General features: G+C 45.3%; 1 pseudogene; it reads right to left on the minus strand.

Moving 5' to 3' along the window:
* Nucleotides 1–222: 222 nt before the first annotated feature.
* Nucleotides 223–341, minus strand: LOC146060818 (5S ribosomal RNA; annotated as a pseudogene).
* Between the last annotated feature and the right edge of the window lie 9,372 nt (nucleotides 342–9,713).

Here is a 9,713-nt window from a genome sequence, read left to right on the forward strand (position 1 = left end):
TTTATGGTTAGTCACTTCTTCAGTTAGTAGAGGAATGGTTACGATACCAGGTATTTATGGTTTATGTTTCAGGTTTTTATAAAGTTCGTGTGATGATGGAATTTTCAAACATTCGGGCTAGTGTCTTCGGACATGATGTCCCTTGTACCTTCTGAAGGCCCTTCATTTACAACTACCATCAGAGGTTCTTTGGACCTGTTGGTGTCCTTCCCTGTACAATTTTACATGCGATACCCAATTTTCCCTGGTGGTCTCCCTCCCAGGTACTTGTTGGGCCCACTGCTTTTTAACTTCCGAGTTCGGATGGAATCGGGTTTGTGCAGAGTGGGATGGTCGCATTTCCTTGTATTGGGGTCACTTTCATGCAGGCCATGACCTCTGTGGTGTTGTTTCTTCAGAGGAAAGGGGCTATTTCGTAGCTTTCATTCAAACCATGGGGTGACAGGGTGTTGAGTTCGTAAATCCAGAACATCTCACGTTGCGAAAGTCTCTTTGCTAGGTCTCCTCCCCGTGGTCCAAGAGTGACGTGTTCAATGGTGGTGAATTTGAGGTTTTCTACGGATGAGTTATGATTATTTAAGAAGTGTCGAGATACGGAATGAGTTGTGAGTTTATTTTTGATGTATCTGATGTGCTCCTGTATTCTGAGTTTGAGTGGGCGTTTGGTCTTACCCACGTATTTAAGACCACACGGACATTCAATCATGTAGATGGCTGATGTGGTATTGCAATTGCAGAAATGTTTCTTTGTATATTTTTTGGTGTTGTTGTAATTCTGAAAGGTTTTTCTGTCCGGATGTACATGTTTGCAAATGTTGCAGTGACCACATTTATATGTACCTGTACATTTGGTTAGTGATGTTTGCTGGGTAGGGTTGCTTTGAAGCAGGCTTGGTGCTAGTATCTCTTTGAGGTTTCTTGATTTTCGGAATATGACATGAGGTTTATTGGGAAGTATATCTTCTAGAATGGGGTCCATTTTAAGTATATTCCAGTGTTTACTGATGGTTTGTCTGATCTTTTTTTCTTCGCAGTTGAATTGCGTGATGAAGGCTAATGAGTGGTTGTTATCTTCTCCTCTTTTGGGTTTGATTTTCTCCTCCAGTAGTTCTGCTCTGTTGAGTTCTTCACATTTAGTAATTGCTTGATGAATGATTTTTTCAGGGTACTCCCTTTCCCTGAAACGGTTGGCATAGATTTCCACTTGTTCTGTGCATGATATGGCTGTGCTACAATTTCGTTTGATCCTGTAAAATTGTGAGAATGGGATGTTATCTTTCCATCGTTTGACATGTCCACTTTTGTAGTGAAGGTAGCTATTTGTGTCAACAGTCTTGATGAAGTTTTTAGTTGTAATTATCTCCCCTTCATTCGATAATATTAGGTCCAGAAATTCCACATGATCTTTACTCACATTAAATGTAAATTTCAAGTTGTAGTTGTTATTGTTGATGTGATTAATGAATTTCATGAAGTCTTCCAGGTTTCCATCCCATATAACAAGTATGTCATCTATGTACCGTTTGTATATATGTATATTGTTTTTAAATGGATTGTTGTTGTAGACGTACTGGTCTTCCCATTGGCCCATAAGTAAATTTGCGAAGCTTGGTGCAAATATTGTGCCCATGGCCGTTCCGCAGATTTGTAGGAAGAATTGGTCCAGGAATTTAAAATAATTATGAGTTAGTATAAACATGATAATATCGCAGATAAAGTTGATATGGGCAGTGGTTAGATTGGTATCTTTTTCTAAGGCTTCTCTGCAGGCTTGTGTTCCTTTTTCATGTTCAATCGAAGTGTAAAGTGAAGAAACATCTATAGTGGCCCATAGGAAGGTGTCCTGCCAGGTGATGTTTTTCATAATTCTCAGTACGCTAGATGTATCTTTCAGGTATGATGGTAATTCTGTAACTTTGTTTTTGAGGAAGATGTCAACATATTCAGAGCAGTGTGCCGTAAGTGAATCGATTCCTGCTATTATAGGTCGGCCTGGTGGATCTTGTAGCTGTTTATGAATCTTTGGGAGATGGTAAAATATGGGTATGACCGGATCATTATTGAGTAGATATTGGTATTCGGATTTTGTAATGATTTGTTCATGTAGTCCTTTCAAAAGTAATTTTCTTAGCTCGTCTACATAGGGCTCGGTTGGGTCTTTGGGTTGTGGTTTGTATGATTTGGGATCGTCCAATAGTCTCTTTGCCTCTTTTTCATATTCTTTTCTATCTTGTATCACCAAGCCTCCTCCTTTGTCTGCTGGTCGTAGAACTATTAATTTGTTTTCTTTGAGTTCTTTTAAGGCCCTTCTCTCCTGATTGGTGAGGTTTTTCCCGATGTTGGTGGTCTCATTGTTGTCTATGAGATCTTTCTTAACCATTTCATAGAAAATAGGTATGTGGTTTCCCTTTGATTCGAGCGGATAAAATTTCGATGTGCATTTCAATGAAGATTTAGATTGAGACTCATAATTATTAATTATCGCGTTCTCATTTTTGGCGAAGTGTCTTTTTAATGTCAGTTTTCTGACATATTTGTTCAGGTCTAGAAACATTTGGAATTTGTTTGGTTTTTGAATAGGAGCGAATGATAAGCCTTTGCTTAGCAATGTTATTTGTGGGTTCGTGAGGTTTTGGGATGAAAGGTTAAATATGCCTTGTTTTTTTGGTTCTATTATTTTAGATATCTTCTTTTTGTGTCTCTTCCTCCCTCCTCGTTTTCCTCTTCTATGTACCTGCGTTTTTGTGGAGAGGCTATTTCTATACGTCCTCTGTGGTTGTATCTTTTGGTCGTGTCTCTTACTGTTGGTGTTTGTCCCGGGGATAAAAAATCATTGTCACTACATGATTCCAGTCTGCTAAGTGCTGAAAATCTGTTGTTTGTTTTGGAATAGTGGTTCCTTGGTGTCCTGGTATCTTGTTTTGGGGGTATGTAGGTTTTGGAGATGAATTTCCTGGAATAGCTGTTATCTCTATTCCTTGCTCCGAATCTGGACCAATTTTTTATTCTGTTGTTGGCGTAGTCTTGTTTGTCCCTATTGAATTTTTTCTCTTTGCTCCTGATCACTTCTTCCTCAATCCTTTCTAGTTTTTTGTTCAGAACAGCTTCATTCACTTTGAATTCTTCAAGGTTAAAGGTGGGTTGTGCTAAGGCACAGACTTCATGTTGTTTCCTCCAGGGAGGCTTCATTCCATGTGCCAAGATGGCCACCGACCAAATACTGTGTATACGCTGTGCCATTTTGTTACTGTGTTAGATTAACACAGTGGGGGACAGTAGTCTTCCACTTCACTCCTGAGAGGCCTGAGCAACCTAAATGTTTTATAGTGATCCTACACCACTACCCACTTCCTGCATAACAGCATTGTAAGTCCTGGCCAAAGCAATGCACTGGGGCCCTTACCCACCCATAATTGAATAATGATATATATAAATATATATATTTAATCTTACTCCTGCAATCCTTCATCATCTCATCGCATACTTCCATAAAATGAATGGTTGCAAGCACTCTAATTTGTGGATAGCTTCAGCCATCCACCAATCAGCATGCCGATAGCCATGTACCGTCTGGCTGAAGCCTGGAAGGCAGGAAAGGAAATGCTGCACTCTGATTGGCCCAGCCTGCCCTTGCTCCAATTGTCTTAGAGAAGTGGGGCCCTGTGCAGCTACAAAGTGATCCCATTTATGAAGATGGTCCTGATTTTCTCCTGTTTTCATACCTACGGTGAGTGCACTTGTGTTTGGTGGTAACTGCCAAGCGTGGAGTGGATACTGATGTGCGCTGGGTGGATCCTTTAGATGCACATGAACAAAGCAAGAGCGGGGCAGCTCCTACACTACCCTCCTAATACTAATAATCGCACTACATTATTCTATTACACCACCTTGTCATGTACGCCTTGCAAGATTGAGGAGCTGTGGTGACAACTTGCATAAGATTTAGTCATTACTGCCACAAGCCACCTATATGGCTTCTGTATATAGTTAAAATAAAGAACTCTGTTGCAGTTGAAGCTATTTGTAGTCTTCAGGCGAACTGTGATAATCACCCCCTCTGCGATATTGTCAGCAATATAGCGCTCACCCCCTCTTCTAATCTTACTTTCATCATTGCTGGAGAGAGAACAGGTTCTCGTTGACACCCGATCTATAGTTCACTACACTGCTGAATGGCATAAGCAATTATAAGGAGCTAGCCTGCCCCAAGATGATTGTTAAGCCTCCCAAAGCAAGCAGGCAGAGAGAAAAGTCAATGACTCTGGATATAAATGTACTTTATAATACAGGTAGGGGATCTGTAGCCACAGACATAAACTCAGCGCATATATTAAAACTTTATATTGTTCTAAATTGATTTTTAAAAGTGCATTGTTTACAGAAAAGGGAAAACTTGAAATATGCTCCCCCCCCGCAATATAAGAACGGTATCTTTTTCTTTTGTAAGGTAGGCGGTCTGGCCTCCTGGATGGAAATAATCGTTTGAAGGTTCTAAAGATTGCAACTTTTCCATTCCTCACTTTCACTGTTTATTGATAAAGTTGCAAATTGGAAATCAGTGGGGTTAACGTAGTACCAAAACCGTTTATAAAGTCATTCGCTATATCGGGATGCCCGTATTCATTATACCAAGGCTGGCATCCTGACTTCTGCTGGGAGACCGCCACTTCAAACCCGATATCTATTAGGGGGCAGGCCATGGAATCTTGGCTCCCAGGATGCTGAACGCAAGTATGCCAGGGTGGGTTATGGTAAGGACGGGGAAGGGGAGAGTTAGATGTACCCACTAGTAGGGGATTAAAGGCATACATTTCTCTTGAGCTCCCCCGGGGTTTTTACATGTGGTAAATCTTTTGTATTTTTTTTTTATTTCCTGTTCCCCGCCCACCGGGGATGCAGAGTGGGGGGAGCGCCTCTTCTTTCCGGTGCTTCCCCACTCTGCAGATAGAGTAGGTGTGTGCCAGCGGTGCGGCACCACTGGCACACAGCTGCGGACCACATCAGATGCGACCTCCGACTTTCACACAATTTCTCTGCCTGATCCGCCGGAATTGGGTGAAATCGGGCCCAAATCGCATAGTGTATGGGGGCCTTTATGGTTAGACACTTCAAAGGGGGGGGGGGGTTAGGGTTAGGCTGCGGGGTGCAGTAGTTAGGGTTAGCCACTAGAGGGGAGGGTTAGGGTCAGGCTCTATAGGGGGTTGGGCTGCTTCTAGGGAGGGTCAAATATTTACCTGACGTCTGGCATCTGGATTTTGACTGCTAGCAGTCTGACCGCTGGTCATCCTTATGTATCTTCTACACAGGGTGTGATTCAGGTTGGTTGGGTAAAAGCAGGTATGACATGGCCCAGTGGCGTAACTATAGCTCCGCAGCCCCCGCGGTGGCGGGGAGGCGCAGAGAAAGTTTGGGCGCCAGGGGTCTGCGGGGCTATAGTTACCCGCTGCTGTCTCTGCCGGTACCTGCCTGCCGTGCCCGGTGCCGTCACGGTCCCGACTCCCGTCTCTCCCAGCGCTGGCTAGTGGCTCCTGCTGCGATAATGAAAACGGACACTTAGAAAATGGCTGCCCCCATACTGCAGACAGTTTTCTGTCTGCAGTATGGGGGCAGCCATTTTCTAAGAGACTTTTCATCATAGCAGCAGGAGCCACTAGCCAGCGGTGGGAGAGACGGGGCCGTGACGGCACCGGGCACGGCAGGCAGGTACCGGCAGAGACAGCAGCGGGGGGCGACGAGGGGAGGGGGGAGTGGGGGCGCCCAAAAAAATTTGCGGCGGGGGGGCTCAAAATTCGTAGTTACGCCTCTGACATGGCCGTTTGGTTGGCATTGTTAGGGCATGTTCATAACGCTTTAGACTGTTTTTCCAACCCCACTAAATATTTTGGGGGCTTGGCCTAACCGCGGGGGTCATGCCTCCCTCGATTAGGCCACACCCTCAAAATTTTACCGTGGCCCAGCATACCTCTCGGCAGCCCTGAGTGGGAGGGAGAAGTGCAGGGTTGATATAGAGGTATATGAGTGAGAGACAGAAAGAAGAAGTATTAACCATATTAACCCACTATCAGGCCCCCTCGAGAACTTCTATCAACAATCATCAGAGCCTATGTCATCATTTACACTGTAAATAATCACACGGCAATGATACCCAGCTGAAATAAAGTCTACTTACCTCTCTTCTCACAGTACAATTGTTCTTCCTTTTTTTAAATAGCTCTAGTGTACCATTGGTTCGCTGCCCCTCCCGCCACCCCCGCATTGTCTAAAAAAAAAACCATGGCAAACTTTGAATGTGCCTCATTAATCGGTAGGCTGTTTAGGCTGCAGCCTAGGAACTATTTGATGGAACCATGGCGGCCATTTTAAAACACACAGACCTGGCTATAAAATATTTTTACGTTTGTTTCCTGCAAACCTGTATGTGATAAAACTAGAGATGAGCGGGTCCGGATCTCCGGGATCCGACAGATCCGAATATCGCGATCCGAGTCTGGATTCGAGCCGGCTCGGGAGTTCCCGCCTAAATTCCGGACCGAAAACGAGGCAAAACGTCATCATCGCACTGTTGGATTCTCGCGGGATCTGGATTCTATATAAGACGCATGCGCGACCCGCCATCTTTACTCCAGCATAGGAGAGGGAAGAGGGTGGTTGTGCTCTGTGCTGTGTGCTGTGCTATAATAATAATATATTATTTTGCTGCTGCTCACTCGATTAGGGTCTGCAGGGGCTGCTGTACACAAGTCCAGTGTACAGGGGCTGCAGTGGCCAGTGTACAGGGGCTGTGGTCAGTGTGACAGGGCTTGTGTCCAGTGTGACAGGGCCTGTGTACAGTGTGACAGGGTCTGTGTCCAGTGTACAGGGTTTGTGTCCAGTGTACAGGGGCTGTGTCCAGTGTACAGGGGCTGTGTACAGGAGCTGTGTCCAGGGGCAGTGTCCAGTGTGACGGCTGTGTCCAGTGTACAGGAGCTGTGTCCAGAGGCTGTGTCCATTGTCCAGGGGCTGTGTCCAGGGTAACGGGCTGTGTCCATTGTCCAGGGGCTGTGTCCAGGGTGACGGGCTGTGTCCAGGGGCAAGGTCCAGGGGCAGTGTCCAGTGTGACGGCTGTGTCCAGTGTACAGGAGCTGTGTCCAGGGGGGGGTGTCCAGAGGCTGTGTCCAGGGGCTGTGTCCAGGGTGACGGGCTGTGTCCATTGTCCAGGGGCTGTGTCCAGGGTGACGGGCTGTGTCCTGGGGCAAGGTCCAGTGTGACGGCTGTGTTCAGTGTACAGGAGCTGTGTCCAGGGGGGTGTCCAGAGGCTGTGTCCAGGGGCTGTGTCCAGGGTGACGGGCTGTGTCCATTGTCCAGGGGCTGTGTCCAGGGTGACGGGCTATGTCCAGTGTCCAGGGGCAGTGTCCAGTGTGACGGCTGTGTCCAGTGTACAGGAGCTGTGTCCAGGGGCGGTGTCCAGAGGCTATGTCCAGTGTGACGGCTGTGTCCAGGAGCTGTGTCCAGAGGCTGTGTCCATTGTCCAGGGGCTGTGTCCAGTGTGACGGCTGTGTCCAGTGTACAGGTGTAAGGTCCACATGTATGTTATGCTCATTGCTGTCGCTTAGCTCAGTCATCCAGCTACCTCGGTATACCCTTTTAGCCCAACTACAGTAAATTAAAACAATTTTGTAAGCTGTGAAGTGATCAAAATTGACTAGAAATTAGTGGAAACTAATGTTTTTGAGGTTAATAATACTTTAGGGGCAAAAACAGGCCCAAATTCTGTTATTTTAGCCATTTTTAGCATTTTTTCATAAAAATCCAGATCCAAAACCAAAACCCACAAGGGTGGTTTTGCCAAAACCAATCCAGATCCAAAACACGAAGGGAGATCCAGATCCAAAACCAAAACCCGAAAAAGTGGCCGCCGCACATCTCTAGATAAAACAGTAGGAGATGAAATAGTCAAATCGATAATTATCTTGCAGGAGGACATAACTGCTGACTCAGCAGAGTGTCGCCCTGTAACAGCCTGTTATTATGTTGTTAAGATATGGGCCACTTCCTTCTGTTTGCCCTCGGGATCATTGTAGCTTTGCCTGAATGGTTATTGCAATGCTCTGTCATTTAGTTATAGAGAAAGCGGGGACGTGGGATTCAGGAGGAAACATTTAGTTTTTACTCAACAAAGTTTGTGTCTGAGAATTTGTCATCATGTCACAGTTACCTCATGGTGAAATAAACTAAATGATCAGCACCTAGGGATTATTTGTACAAGTGATTTCAGCCGATAATAAGATAAAGGGTCAGATTCTCTAAGATTCAAAAGTGATAAAATGGAGAGTGATAAACAGCCAGCCAATCAGCTCCTACCTGCCATGTCACAGACTGTGTTTGAAAAATATCATGCAGGAGCTGATTGGCTGGCTGTTTATCACTCTCCATTTTATCACTTTTGAAGCTTAGAGAATCTGGCCCATAATGAGTTAAAACTTGTGTGTAGACTGTGAAGCCTGTAGGAAACATTTGGTAATCAGGGGGCGGCACCACAATGACACCCGGGCCCTTATTCTGATTGATGCGTACTTTTCCGCATACTTTCGGATAGCGTCTTTACGGCGTCTGCGCATGCGTGGAGAACGCCACGCGCATGTGCCACGCATTGACTCCGTACCTGTTCGTGCAAATCCCGTACAAAACTGTGCCCCGCAATCAGTCTTGAAATATGGGCGTATTATGGGCGTCATGCGGAATGAGACATGGGCGTAGTTTCAAAGTGGGAAAAACTGGGAGGAAACATGGGCGGACACGGGGGAGTACACTTATGTTGGGGGGCGTACATTCGGATAGCACTCCGAATGCACGCGACCAAAACCGATAGAAATGTGCGGTGTCCATAAGTCAAGTATTGCTTTGCGGAAACCACTCGGTCTTGCGGTAGCCGAACGGAACGCCTAATGACTACAAGCATTAACACCTGAACCCAATACAATCGACTCCTTTACTCATTACTCACTAATAGGACGCTTGTCAGTGCTTTAATTGAAACCATTGCTGCTTCAAGGAACCTTTACTAAACACACACATATGCTGTACTTGTCCCACACTTTTAAACTGCTAAGAATGGACATCACTGAATATTAATCCTATCAATACACATGTGTATTCTACATGTACTAATTAAACCACACAATTTTGATAAAGTAAAGAAATTTATTTAAAGACATTTCACACACAATGAAACTGTGAAGCAATTAAAAACAAAAAAAAAAAATAATACCAAAAACCATGGCAGGAATGTACCAAAATAACTTATAATCCAAAATAAATATAATTGCACACATTCATAGCCACAGCAGAATCATTTGGAACACAACCGGGGACTTAGCAACATCACTTCAAGTACAGCTGACAGTAATGGCAGGCAAAAGAGGGCAACAGGGGAACCAAAAATGACATATGAAGCAAGGGCTCATCTGGTTACCCTCAGCACGTGATTGGACACAAGAAGCTGACACACACAGCACAATGAAAGAGTTGGGACCACATAACGGTGGAGATTAATGCAGCCACAAGTTCATTTGCGAGCACGTTTGCCCTTGGTAGGCTCCTTGGCCTGTGCAGCAGCTCTTCGGCCACGGCCAGATGCTGGGGCAGGTGGAGCAGATGCTGGTGAGGGGGTGGATGGTCTACCCCTCCTGCCAGCAGGGAGTGTTGCAGGTGGTAATGCACCAGAAACAGATGAC

The sequence above is a fragment of the Crinia signifera genome, chromosome 2 (assembly GCF_055691185.1).
Source record: "Crinia signifera chromosome 2, ASM5569118v1, whole genome shotgun sequence".
Taxonomy (NCBI): domain Eukaryota; kingdom Metazoa; phylum Chordata; class Amphibia; order Anura; family Myobatrachidae; genus Crinia; species Crinia signifera.